General features: G+C 37.3%; 1 protein-coding gene across 1 annotated transcript in view; it reads left to right on the top strand.

Moving 5' to 3' along the window:
- Positions 1-1,351: 1,351 nt before the first annotated feature.
- LOC113240675 (alpha-tocopherol transfer protein-like) overlaps positions 1,352-15,361 on the top strand; it is a 22,651-nt gene continuing 8,641 nt past the window's right edge. The window contains exon 1 of the mRNA XM_026478043.1: positions 1,352-1,509. The gene's annotated coding sequence lies outside the window, so the exon portion shown is untranslated. The remainder of the gene's footprint in view (positions 1,510-15,361) is intronic.

The following is a 15,361-nucleotide window of genomic DNA, read 5'->3' as shown; positions in this document are numbered from 1 at the left end:
TTTAACCAAGGTAAACAACTCTTTTATGGGGAACTGTATACGTTTTTACAATAAGATTCCGGAGCATATATTAAGTTTATCACTTCCTAAGTTTAAAAACTACATTAAAAATATTTTGATCGAAAAATCATATTACAAAATTGAAGACTACGTGTTAGATAAAGATGTATGGAAAGACGACATGGCTCCTGAATCCACACAAATTTGATTCAAAATGTATTCCATAGCATTTAAGTTTATTTGAAAAGAGCAATCCCTAGAGTTTCTTGCTCGTTCTTCTCAGGGAGGTCAGCGTAGTGAACGAGCAGTACCTTAAATGTGACGTTTTCAAGTGTAAATTTATTTTACCTATGGAATAAATCATCTTTGACTTTGACTTTGACTTTGACTTTGACACTGTAACTGTCATGGATTTTTTTTTAAATTGCAACAAATAACGCATATACTTATACCCGCATGGCCGCACTAGGGAAACGCTGTATCGCGGGTGCCATGGACGCACACATAGGTAGACAACCATAAATTACACCCAAACTCACGTGAGGAATGTAGGCCTTACAAATATTTCTCCCGGTCCGGGAATCGAACCCGGGACCTCGGCGTGGCAGTCCAGGATGGTAACCGTTCGGCCACAGAGGCAGTTCGCAATGACGCCATCTATCGAGATACGGAAATGATCTCGAAGTACCGACATCAAAATTGAAAGTTGCGTAAATCGTGTCATATGCAATGTCAATAAAAATATACAACAAAATGCCCGAGCGTATAAAATAGAAAATAAAGCAAATAAATGCATTAATAACTTAAAAAACATTATTTTTATGATAACCAAGAGATGGGACGAACAAGTCGTGCGTCTGGTGGTAAGCACCATTCCTATCCATAACAGTTGCAGTGCTACTCAGAGGTTTCAATCGCAAAGATCTGAGGAGCACTGTCCGTGCCCGTCACCCTGAGACGTAAGTTGACAAGTGTGTTGACAAGTGTTTATAATTTCACGAGTCTTAACCCTTTGAAACCGGAACGCAGTAATGCTCACATTACTGCTAGGCGGCTGAAATAGGTAAGGCGGCAGTACTTCCCTGGACGAACTCTTTCACAAGGAACTCAAATGTCACGTTACTTGTTATCGAAATAACATCTTCCCTGGTGCACGTGCCACATTATGATGGCTCAAAATTTTGCTAATATACCAATAAATCCACGGAGTTTCATACTTGTTACTTAATAAGAATGTATGTCTGGTAGTAGCTGGGCTCTATTCAACCTACCCCCTCAATATTCGAACGCAACCGCGATCACGCCGCGTGACGAAATCATAAAAACGGCGCGCGCGCCGCAACGACCGCATTCTAAACAGCGCGCCAGCTCGCGCCTTCCATTTTCCAAATTTCAAAAATTTTCTATTTGTTTTAAAGTGCCCCTTTTAACCATCAAACACGTTGCGTCCAAGTGCCGGTGTGAACGTCGTAGAACGATTGGCGTGTGATTTGGTTTTCGAGTTCAAAGGTGATTATTTAGTTATTTAATTTTTTTCTTTTAAAGTGCTTTTTAGTGACCAGGATGTGGATTTTGGTTTTGCTAATTTTTTGGTAATTATTGTCTTCAGTACGTTTTTTTATGCTTATATAGGTCTACTTAGTTTTGACACGTTCTTACTTTATGTACTCTCCAGTGTTGTTATCAACCGTATTTTATTTTTCAAAAATATGTAGATAATTCTGTGTCTGAGTGGGAATTTTATAAGTAATACCATAGATAATACAAACAGAGCTCGAGTAATTGATCAAGTAGATCAGAAAGAAAAATCTAGAGCAGATGCCCATTCCTTGCATATTTTATTTTCTACTAGCTGGTGCTACTAGAATATGTATTTCAAGTAGCCTATTTACTTACTTGAGAAACGATGGACCTCCGTACAAACTTTTATCCCCCATTGCACTCCCTTAAAGATTTATTGTTGTGACAAAAAGTAGCTTAAAACCAATATATCTATATACCAAAATTCATCAAGTTTGGTTCAGCGGATACAGTTACTGTCGCATTTATAACAATAATTTGTATTTTCACCTTTCGCCATTCAATTTTATTGGTTTTCACAAACCTATTTTATATACCAATTCAAACAAAAAAGAATGATCCATCATTGGCATTCTAAAACGTGACCATTGCTATTGGATGAGTCATAACTTGCGGGCGTTACACTTAAAGCCGCCATTCGCTGACCGATTCACTAGCCAACTCTGCTGTACAAGAATCTCTGTAAAGGTATCAGTGCAGCGGTGAACATATGTTTTGTCAGGTAAAATTCGAAATATTAGTATTTTAAAATCATACTTTTAATTTAGCTGTAAAGTATTAAGTTTAGAATGTTACTATTTTTGGCTTTAACATGCAATTATAAGAATTCCGTTTTGTTATACAAATTGGTAGACTTTGATGGTTGTTATTTAAATGCAACTCTATCGTTAACTTTCTCCGTGGCCGAACGATTACCATGTCGGAGCGTCACGCACAGGTCCCAGGTTTGATTCCCGGGCCGGGAGAAATATTTATATGGTCTACATTTATTTCTCTTGTGAGTTTGGGTGTAATTTGTGGCGCCTATGTGTGTGTCCATGTCCCTAGTGCGGGGCTAAGTTAAGTGTGTGCGTTATTATTATTATATTACTGTTTTATGAACACATTTTATCTGATAAATAGTCTAGCAAATTGGTCAGCGAATGACCCCTGTAGAGAAAACTGCACGCGATTACTAGCGTGCTTAAGATACGTGAAATGTTGAACAAGATCTTTGTAAAAGAAAAGCTAGCTTTTTTTTCTATTAGAAAATATTTGCTAAACTACTTAATTAGTAGAACATTGTCGATTAATTAAATTTTTTAGGCGGAAATCTGAATTGTACCCAGACTTGGAAAGTCTGTGGGTGAGCAATGAGAGCCTTGAAGAACTGAATTGATATTTTTTTATAGTTTTGTACTAAATTTGTTATCAAAAATATTAAAATCTATCAAATCTGAACACAAAATTTACTGTGTCAAACTATTATTAAAAAATATTACTATTTCTTTTCTTTTATTTTCCTTTCGAGTGATTTGAGGTAGAAAATTTCGTAATTTGAAAATTTCATAAACTTTGTTGAAAAAGTTTTCTTGTCTACCTGTATCAAAGTTTGATTTAATCATTATTAACCTGTTACGATTTTTAAATTTTCAATTGTTTCTGCTTTGTCAAATCTAAAAAAAATACTCATGTTCAATTTAGATTTTTTTAAGGATTGACTTTAGATTTTAATTTAACTACTACTTTATTTAAATATACAGGTAAACTTTAGTATTTTATATTCTCACTTGTTTGTTCCACTAAATATGCTGGTGTGTATATATATATATATATATGTTATTCTTTCCGAAACTTGAAGTATTATCTAGTCCACTATATTACTTATGGCTGATTTTCTGTCACACTCATACAAAGGACCGTCAATGGCGCGCTTGGCAGTACATTGCTGCCTTTTTTAACAATCGTGAGATGGTCCACATAATAGAAAGTAAATACCACCATTTGTGAATCTACAGATGCATGACCGTGCATAGTTAACCGTGAGTTAGAAGTCGTATATCTCTAACGCCAGTAATCACTGACTCTCCCCTGTAAGCTGGAAAACAATATATAATACCAAATGACGGGACGAACAAGTCGTGCGCCTGGTGGTCCACAACAATTGCAGTGTGGTCAGAGTATTCATCTGAGAGGCACTGCCCGTCACCCTGACACATAAATTGACACGTCTCATTTGTCTGTAATTTCATCAGCACCCCTTACCCTTCCAAACCGGAACGTCGTCTTCTTGTTATCGTATCAATGAGATACACTGTAATGCTTGTCATCGTGGTGAAAGGATTTGCCAATCGACTTGAGGTACTCGCCAATTGTTGCCCAGAGCGCATCAGACGTACAGGAAAAGAATGGTACGTCGTGCGGGGAGGTCCTTTCGTGTATCTTTCATCATATCAGCCGGAAGACGTCTATTGCTGAACATTGGCCTCCTCCAAAGATATCCAGACCAGCCCGTCGGACGTGACGTACATTCATCGGTTACCCTCCGCCCTTACCAGGCCATCTAGTACGGGGCTGTCTCACTGAACGCCTTACGGTTCGTGGTCTCCATTCGAGAACCTTTCTGCCCCAATGGCCGTCAGTTCTACGAGCTATGTGCTCTGCCCACTTCCACTTCAACTTGCCAATCCTTCGAGCTATCTCGGTGACTTTCGTTCTTCTACGGATCTCCTCATTTCTGATTCGATCACGTAGAAATGCCTAATGCGACTAAATGGTAGAAAAGTTAAAAATGATTCATAATATTTTGAGTTAAAATGCGTTACATACATTTATGTCAGTATTGACTTTATTTCGCGTAGTATTTGTACGTGTCTTATTCACTAATATTTAAAAGTTCTCCAAATTAAACTATTCTTTTCCCAAAACTCGCCACAAGTGACTTTGATCATTCTTTCCCTGTGGACTCTTCAAATTGGTAAGGTGCCTTGTCGTAGTAATAGGTAGGGCAGTGGTACCTAGCATTCTATCTTTCAACCGTCCAACCGCCGATTGAAATGAAACCGTCTACGTTGATGACGTAAGCAACTCTTTAATGGACTCTATAATATACCCTGCATATAAATAGACCGTCATTCCAACCGCTTCAAGTTAGTAAAACAAAATCAATTTCTAACGGCACCCAACACACAATCCCAATAAGAATAAAGCAACACAAATGAAGCAAAACCATTCGTCGGACGTGACTTCCGTACTTCTGTACCATTAAGATTGTAGCGGTATACCTAAACACTTTCGTACAGTCATCCATCACAGTTTTAATGGAAAAAGAAGTCGTAATCATAAATATGGATAGAAAGAAAATAACTCTAAGCCAATACGAGAAAATTTTAGGATTTTCAGAATTATGATGAAAAGTAGATAATTCAAGAACCGAAACCAAATGATAGAACACATTAACAAATTAATTACTAGAACTAGAACGAGATCAAAAGAATGAAATTATTAATTAGCAGCAGTGGAGCTTCTTGTGAAAGAGTTCCTCCAAGGAATTACCGCCACCTTACGTAATTATGCCGCCAACAAGTAATTATTAACAAGTAATTATTAAGTAATTATTAAATGATCTCTGATTTCCGATTTTGAGGGATAAGGTTGTTGGTGAAATTATAGGCACTTGGGACTTGTCAACTTTATGTCTCAGAGTGACAGGCGCAGTGGCAGTGCCACTCAGATCTTTGCGATTTAAAAGTGTGTCGCTTACCACCAGGCGTACGACTTGTTCGTCCCGTTACCTACTTGGTATCATAAAAAATAGGGTGTTCCGCGAAAGTGTGCCCAAAATACAATCAGCGTCTTTTAATATACCTATATTGGCGGATATATAAAAAAAATCTATAGAATGTTTATATATAAAGTGTATCTAATTTCCAAACGGAGCATAAAGTTAATGCATAGCTTATCTTTCAAAAGCTCAAGTCTTTTGAAAAAGCCGTAGGCCCCATGATATTACCTTGGGGTACTCTTATCGTATCTAACCTTGATGAATACCAAACCTTTAAATAATTTTTCAAATTGGGGTGTTTCTACGAGATAACTACATTAAACCATTATCAGTAGTCTTTTGAGATAGACGGTCATTCGATACCTATAATCTTACTTTGAAGAACTCCAATCACTTGTGGTACAAACACGCTACCTTAAGGTACGCCCCTGTCCTTGACATATGCCAACCCTGTAGATAGATACATTTTCATGACTGTTGAAATGTTATGATGCAAATAATTACCACAAATCCATATTGCTATAAAACACTTAAACTTTAAACATCACTCATTCCTTTTTTTCAGTTTTGTTTTTCAGCAGTTATAGGCAGTTATCATTTTAAAAATCTTCCAATCCCACAATTTTTCTTTTGTTGATATTTTGCTTCTTTTGTTTTAGCTGTTTAGCTTAAATTAGACCACTAGCGAATAAGGGTATTCATTCTCATCGATTCTCTGTTTCTCACATTTATATAATGTCCAGTCAGCTTAAAAAGTCTCTATTCATGTCATGGATGAAGGAATCTCAATTACACAGAAGTGATACAAACTGAGAAAAATGAAACTAGTCGCCTAGAATCAGTCAGTCGTAATCATGGGATCTGTAAACCCTGTGGGCCCGAAACGTTAATATGTTTGAAAAAAGTAACATTCGCGATTCCGAAAACAAAGTTTCATTTCCTATGTGCGACAATCGCGAAAACCTTAGAAATCCCAAACAGACATAAGACTGCAGTACTAATTAATATGTTTTAGTTTATTCTAATTTCTATTATTAATTAATAATAAATTGAACTTAATAAAAATTCATTCAATAAAATAATTTGTAAAACAAAATGTTTCCTTTTTAAATTAAAAATAAGGTATTTAATTAATAACTATTGTAGCTATAGTTAAAAAATAGTGGTTTGCATCAATATTAGAACATAACTGGTTGAAGATTGTACCACCTCAGTCAACCGTGACCATGGGACCTGTAAAGGGCCGGAAACGTCGGTTTGTTAGAAAAAAACAAATATACGCGATTTAAATACGGAAAAATAGTTTCATTTCCAACTTGATATATATCAGTTCTGTTTTGCCCAAGTAGTGGCGAGCCAGCGCAACCTTATCAATTTGGAAACTCTTTCTTCTGTTTTTTAATTCAATGAATGGAGACAAACTGCCAGAAAAAGGAAAGATGATTCCAGTTATAAATAAAAACAAACAGCCTTGAAGTCTTTTAAGTACGTCTAAAACCTATGCTTGCAATACAAAACACACTCTTAATGCACATGTGTTTAAGAGTGTCTTATCAATTTAAGCATTGGTTTAATACGTCCTTAAGTTTAGTGCAAGTGGACATCAGGATATAAATTTTGGTAGCCATAAGTTCGTGTTACTAATACATTGTACAAACGCAATCGCGCGCTTTCCGGAGAATTCTCGCGCAATTTCCGCATCTGTATCTATATGTTACACAATTCATATAAAGTTTATTATGTAAGTACAACTTCGTTACAAAAATTCACCCCCATTATCTTCCGGACCTATGTAAATGCAGGCTTAAGTGTGTATTTTAACATCTTATGACTCAAAGCATTCCCATGACTAAGAAAACTTCCTCAGTATCGTAAATGCAAGGCCGCAATTACCACTTCCCACCAAATAAACCGCCTGAGTTTTTACCGGTGTAAATATCATTAAAAAAAATTTAAGTGAGCTGCTACGAGTATTTCTAATGGTCAAGCGACTTTTTAGGTCAACTGTACTTTCTTGCAAGCCGTACTTTAAAACAGAGCAGCAATTACAAGGAAAGTCTATGATAGAAATAGGTGTAGTGTCTATAACGTTATTATATTAACGGTATATGAGGTATGCTCGTTTCATGTAATAATTACGAGATGGAATAGATACCTCTCGGAGGTATAATGGCAGAACCGTTACGTTAAGAATAGATTTTGGTTTAATGGCAAAAAATTGGATCAGATTTTTTATAGAACTTTTCTTATACGAATAGGCATGTTTTTTTTATTTATTTAATTGTTTATTGTACAGGAAAAAACACACCAATTATATTTAATAAAAGAAAAACACAAACAAAAGGTTCTGCTTATTTCTAACTGAAATTTCTTCCTACAGACCGAAGTACAGAATACAATAATTAAGCTTTTTTTATTATTTACGACGTTCTAGCAAACAAGACAGCAACCTGTTGGTGTAAACGTTTGGCAGTTTGTAAATTGCTTTTTAGAAACAGATTCCATAAAAATATCAAAGAGAAATTAATATCCTGCTGAAAGAATCTCAACAGTAAGCAATAAGGAAATTCCTGTACATTGAAAATATTTCCGATAAAAAATGAATGAATAACAAAATTCTTGTTTTTTATTATAAAGTAGATTAAATTTAAATACGAACGGGAATAAGTGTATTTTTTTAACCGACTTTAAAAAAAGGAGGAGGGGTATGTTTTTCTATGTATGTTACACGGGTAATTTTCAGGTAAGTTTTTTGTACTAAATTTTGGTGACAATTCCTTTTTATTTAAATATTTATAGAATATCATCATAAAGTATTATTTAATATTCGAGTGTGGTTACCTGAAATATTCTTTAATATTTCACGATGATATATTCGAGTAAATAATATAAAAATTGTCACTAAAATTGAGTACAAAAAACTTACCTGAAAATTACCCGTGTAACATACTTAAAATTACTGACACGATAACTCCTCATCATCATATACAGCCTAACTTCACCCACTGCTGGGTATAGGCTTCCAAGTTGTGGACGGAGAACGTGAGCAGACCCCTAGACCCCTTTTGGTTTTTAAGTGTTATTAAAAAAAACTTCAAACTTAACTTAATGCACTTCCACCAGCACCCTTACCCTTGGAAACCGGGACGCAGTAATGTTACTGCTTGGTGGCAAAAATAGGTAAAAGTAAAAAAGTATTATTTCCCTGGACGAACTCTTTCACAAGGAGGTCCACTGCTACTCTAAAGCCTGTCGGAGAGCTTAGCTAAGTTAGATCTTCCGGCAACCCTTGGGAACAAAATTCAAAAAACTGTGATAATCAAGACGGCATCAATCGTACTGTCGTCGTCACCTTAACATGCAATAATTGGACGTAGTTAAGCAAAAAGAATCCAATTCACAAAATTATCAAAAAATGAGGTATATGTACCAAACGGTTCCTAAAGTCTAACCTCTTAGATCACCACAAAAAAAAATATTTTGAAAATAAAACAAGAGTTACGTGTGATGGAAAATGTGAAAGAGACATTGAAAGAAGAGTGAACGCAGGGAATCAGGTGAATGGTGCCTTGCATACCTTCATGGGCAGCTAGAAAGTGTCTAAAAAGGCACGATTGGCTGTGCATGGGGGGCGCTGGTTCCTACACTTATGTATGGTAGTGAATGGGTTTGACAGAAGAAGCATGAAAGTAGAATTAATGCAGTAGCAATGAGAGCTTTGAGGAGTATGGCTGGAGTGACTCGGATGGATAAATTACGGAACAGTGTGATAAGAGAGCGTTGCGGCGTGGAAGAAGATATAGTGACAAAGATAGAGAAAGGGATGCGTAGATGGTTCGGACATGTAGAGAGAATGAATGAAAGAAGAATGACGAAACAGATTTATATGGCGAGTGTGAGCGGGCAAGTTAGTATGGGCCGACCAAGGAGAACTTATCATGACCCAATTGAGGCCATCCTAAAGAAGGGCCAGATCAGGAGTACCCTTAACCGACGAGCGTGTATGAAAGCATTGATGCGTGTTGATGAGGCGAAAGATGTATGTCAGGACCGTAGCAAGTGGAAAACTGTTGTCTCTGCCTACCCCGATGAGAAAAAAGCGTGAAGTATATGTATGTATGTATGTAAAACAAGAGTGAAAAACACTTTTAAACTTTAAACTGCCATTTCTCAAAAGTAGCTGGATGTGCATTGGATCCTTTTTGTTTAATTACGTCCAATAAGGTAGTGTGTGGCCAGTTCAGCCTACACTACCTCTATCATCACCCATTACGGTGCACCAAAGAATTCCCCATAATAATAACAAACACTCATATCCCCATTAAACAACATGTCAAATGCTTACGAGAGCTAATTTTACATAAAGGAAACGTGCTTTTATTTTTCTTAATATCAGATTTATTCACAGATTTTTGAAATATTTATTTACGGTAGTTTGACGCATTGTTCTAAATACAGAATATATAGCGCTAAGTTTATTTTATAAAGTACAAAGGGTCGTATGGATAGTATTTTCTGGGTCTGAATCACTTCACATAATTATGTACATTTTGATGTACACGGGGCCTTAGGACGTTTGAGGCAACTTTGCATGTATAAAAATTCGACGCCTTGCCAATAGATGGCGCCGTGGTGCCATGGTAATCTCACGAACTTACAAGAGATTGCTGCTGCAGACAAATAGTATAACGGAATAATTCCAAAACGTCTCAATAGGTAGCGCTAGCTGTATTTCTTTTATGTAAATATTAAAAATGGAAGATGGTGAAGGGTCAAAAACTTTTGTAGATTACTTTGGGAAGTAGTGGTGATTGGGAAGTAGGTGAAAAAAACTGTCTAGGAGACCTAATGCCCTACATGCCGCTATGAAACAGCGACTTAACATACAAATAAAAATTTAAAATGTATTAAAAGTTTTGTATTAAGAACTACCGAACACATTTGAAGAGCTCTTAAATGTTATATTATTTCTATACGCGTTACCCTCTATAGAAAAATGGAGGAATGCAATGCGTCTCTGTTTTTCCCTATAAATTGCATTTTAAAAATTGTTTGGGAGCACAATTGTTTGCAGTTAAGTCTGTGTTTTACCGGAGATGCATGGTATACTATCTTGGGCACCCTGCCTTAGGAACCCAATTCAGCTCATTAGTTGTATTTGTAGCTAGTTTATTTTTATTTTTAGTTGGCTCAAAAATCAAATCTCTCACAGGCCCACGCGTCTACAGAACAGACAGCTCCAAAAACTAAAGGCTCAATTGCGTGCACATATTGAACTCATTAAGTAAAATGACACTTCAACCAAATTTTTTTACTGAATTTTTTTTGAAAATTTTTGACTTTTTTTAACGGACTTCAAAAAAGAAGTTCTCAATTCGACTAGGTATGTTTTTTTGTATATAAGTTACTTAATTTGTGAATTAATTTTAATGATTCTTTTTATGTTGGAAAAAGAATACCTCGGTAGTGGTCTCATTTAAATTTGAAGAAAATATTCCACCTTTAAGGGTGGCAAACTAGGGGATGATGACTTTTGAAGTCGGTTTTTTAGTACTCTGTTCTGAGATTATTTATAATACCTATCAAGTGACGGGAGGAACAAGTCGTGCACCTGATGTTAAGAGACAGGGCTGTCCATAACAGTTGCAGTGTCACTCAGAGCTTTATATCGCAAAGATCTGAAACGTTCTATCTGAAACTGGACGTTCATGTGCCTGTAATTTAACTAGCACCTTTAACCCTTCAAAATCGGAAGGCGTTACTGCTTGGTGGCAGAAATAGATAAAGTGGCAGTACGTTCGTGGACGAACTCTTTCATAAGAATCTCTATTGATACTAACTTACTACTTTCTGTTAAATAAGTTTTAATCATCGTAATCTAACTGTGCACTTTGGTGAAAGTTGAAACAAGTAAAATTGTTTTAGTTTCGCACGTAACTTGTTCCGCTATGTAACCACAAAATATTCGTTAGTTACTGTAAAACTAAGCAAAGAAATATCCAGATATAAAAACTACTTCATGTCTTTATCATTTCGTCGAGTAATCTTCCCTATTAATTCTGTAGCTCTGGTACTTGAAGTACAAGGCCGAATCACCAACTTTTTAAGGTTTGAAAACCAGGTCTTAAACTAAGTTTTTAGGGTAATTGGTGTGGTAGGCTAAACTAAACGATATGGGTTCATATTTTGTTCTTCCATCGATCTGTCATAATTTGTAATTTAAATATTCTTATATGTACACACATCAAAAAAATCACACAGATCAAGCAAGCAATTCTGCCAATTATAGAAACTCAGGTTTTTTAATTATTATTTTTTTAAGTTCTATGGATTTTTTTTCAATTTTATATATTTGATATATCAATACAAAGATCGAACACTTAGAATAAAATCCTTCGATCCGGCCGGATTCGAACCGACGTCTTCTAGCAAACCGTGCTAGACGCTATGGCAACTAAGCCACGAAACGAACCAGCGAACCTCACAACGTTTTTTCGACGACTTTTGAACCGTAGCGCTATCTATAAGAAATCGATGAAAGTATTTCGTCACCCAGTTGGATATAATTTGAATTTGAAAATGAAATTGACTAAAAAAACCATTGGAGTTAAAAGACTTAAAAACCTAATTTTCAGTAATTAGCAAAAACATGCTTGACCCTTACACACTTTTGACGTATGCATTTTTGTTTTTCGTGCCGTACTTTAGTCACACCAAGTTGCCTGGAAGTCATAAAAACATTGCTATCTAACATTTTGTGTGTAACGGTTGCAAGTGTAATTTGTTCTTTTTTCTTTTTTAAATTTGTGTAAAATAAGGTTTATTTCATTATGTGACTTTGCGTTTGAGTTTGTCAACTTCTATATATATTTGTGAAATATAAACAAATTATTTATGACAGTTTAGGCCACTACAAGTTACTGATCCACGTTTGTAACAAATTAATGTAATATAAAAACAAAAAATCAGGCCGTAGTGTGTTCATACTGCCATAAGCGATACAAGGTCTTTCTTTCGCAAAGAACCGCGTTCTTGTGAAATGACACTACTGGCAAATGAGTTAATTGTGAGTAGGACGCGAATTTGATGTAAATTGTATGTGGTGTAGGGTCTTTTGAAATTTGCTGGCTATTTTATGGCGTATGATTTTATATGAAAGTTTTATCCGGAATTTTGGTACACATATGTTGCCTCTTTATATGGATAATACTTTGTTTAGTGTACCAACGCGTTCTATGAAGCACTATCACCCTATTGCAGTTCCCTTAGCGAGGACTAATTACATACAACATAGTTTTCTATGTAGAGCTAGCAAGAGCTTGGATAGTGTGCTGAGCAATCATGACCTGGATGTTGATATATTCAATTGTAATATATTTAGTATTTAATTTTATTGAATAATTTGTGATTAGTGCAGGAATTGGGTTGTTATATTTATGTAAATGCATGTTGTTAAGAAATGCTGTTTATTGTTTATATCTCTCATGTGTGATTTTTTTTTACGAAAAATTGTGATTAACATAACATTAATACGAGGAATAAAAATAAAGTAATTTTGTTTCAAGAAAAAGGGAACCGATTTCAAACTTTTCTTATACTATGTACATACAAACTGAAATTATAAAGTTAACAATCGGTTACCTGAAAGTGTTTAAAACGGGATTCATCCCCTAGTTTGCCACCCTTAGAGGTGGAATATTTTCTTCATATTTAAATGGGCCTACTACTGCGGTACCCTCTTTCCAACAAAAAAGGAATGATTAAAATCGGTTTTGAAATGCCAAAGTAATCGCGTAATATAGAACCAAAAAACATACAATTATATTGAGAATCTCCTCCGTTTTTGGATACGGCGAATATCCAAAATTCCGGTTGATAATCAAAATGTTCTATTTACGTTTTTGTTTTTTTCAATATATTTCTCCCAATATGACATGGAAAAATTGATATCCAGAAATAACATTGACTGTTGTAAACTGCGTTTTGTTTTTTGTTTATCTCTTTAATTAATTCTTATGTGTTATTATTATGGAGATTTTTTAGTGTTCCGCAAAATGTGCCGGTGAGTGTATACATGCGAAAATGAACGTCAAACAGAAATGTACACACATTAAATATAGTTACGCGACAAAAAGTTTTCCTCTAGGTTTTTTCTTGAGTTACAACAAACGCAGGTAACTAAATAATAACTTTGCTAATGGTATGTAACAATGACAATAATAATTTAAAAATAATTATCTATGACCTTTTTAAACAGTTTTTTTTATTATTTAAGCTTCTTATCCATGTGCGAAAGACATTAAATCTGGATAGTGCTTCAAAAATTTAACATTGTGACTTTGAAAGTTATACAGGGATACAAAGGTATGTTAGGGAACACAAGTAATGTTGTAGTTTTGTTCTACCTACCTTTTTTTTTTTGTTATTACGACGAGACCAACAAGTCGTGCGCCTGATGGTAAGCTACACGCAGTCCATGACAATTGCAGTGCCACTCAGAGTTTTAAATCGCAAAGATCAGAGGGGCACTGCCACTGCGCCTGTCACCCTGAGACATAAGTTGACAAGTCCCATGTGCCTGTAATTTCACCTGCACCCTTACCCTTCAAAACCGGAACATAGTAATGGTGACATTACTGCTTGGCGGCAGAAACAGGTAAGGTGGCAGTACTACCCTTTTTTTTTTTTTTTTTTTATTATCGTGAGGAAAATGCGTTACGCATTCCCCGCCGCTGGGAGACGGCGGAGATATGTGGGACTCTCTCCTGGGGACTATGTCGATCCCCAAGAGCATACCCACTAAAAACCTCACGATGTTGTGACGTGAGCCGCGGGGTCCCTTTCAGATGCTACCGCGACTCCGGTGGTGCTGGTCCGCCTTTGGGCGGACCCCTACACCATCGCCCCCTTAATCATGGGGGGCGACCTACACGGAGATGCCCCGGAACATTTGGGGCATCTACCGGCGGCGGAGGCCTGTGCAATGCAGGGGCAGGGTCTCCCAACCCCGCACCCTGCTGGCCTCCGCTGATGGGACGCAGGCGGTCGGCAAAGAGCCGTCGCGTGCGTCCTCTCCGCCGACGCCGAATGGGGTCCGAGAGGGCGCTGTCTTCGCGGACCCGTTCGGCTGTCTCCTTCTGCGACATCACGTCCTCGCAGAAGGAGACCATCGCCTGCCATGACCTCTCACTTCCCAGCATGGCTCTAACTATGCTGGGCAGTGAGAGGTCTCGTCCCACCACCTCTACGAGATCCCGGCGCTGCTGGCTCCAGGTCGGGCACACCTCCAAGGTGTGCCTCGCCGAGTCTGTAGCAGCGCCACACACTCCGGGGTCACCTCCTTCCGTGCGATCTTGTTCAGGTAGTCACCGAAACAGCCGTGTCCGGTGAGTACCTGAACAAGACGGTAGGTGAGGGACCCGTGCCTCCTCTTTCTCCAATCAGCCAGTACAGGGAGCAGCGCCTGGACGGTGCGCTCCCCGTATCTGGCCGATCAGAGTGCCTCCTCCCACCCCGCCTGGACGGCGGTCTTGGCGGCACGCCGAACCCCCACTAGCTCCTCTAGTGTGGGGCGCTCTCCACGTGCCCTGGCTTCCGCACGGCACCTGTAGGTCTGGCAGTACTACCCTGGACGAACTCTTGGAGCTCTATTGCTACTCAACTACATAACCTATTTCTAACGTGAGCATTACTGCGTTCCAATTTTAAAGGGCACACGGAACTTATCAACTTGTGTCTCAAATGATGAGCGCAGTAGCCGTGGCCCTCAGATCTTTGCGATTTAAAGCTCGCTTACCACCAGGTGCACGATTTGTTCGCCCCATCGCTAGGTGTCATAAAAAAGGAAGAATAATAATTTCCCGTCCTAACAATAACGTCTTTATTTGATTTTAGCAATCAAAATGGGGCAAGACACGTATGCTTTTTAAAAATGGAAGTAAATTAATTTGCTACTCCGCGAACCCAAGGTTGAATCGTGCAGAATAGCTGCGCTTGTGTTGAATATTTTTTCATGCA

The sequence above is a fragment of the Hyposmocoma kahamanoa genome, unplaced genomic scaffold (genome assembly GCF_003589595.1).
Source record: "Hyposmocoma kahamanoa isolate Upper Pololo Valley unplaced genomic scaffold, ASM358959v1 160, whole genome shotgun sequence".
Taxonomy (NCBI): Eukaryota; Metazoa; Arthropoda; class Insecta; order Lepidoptera; family Cosmopterigidae; genus Hyposmocoma; species Hyposmocoma kahamanoa.
This window is presented reverse-complemented; position numbering and strand designations above follow the sequence as displayed.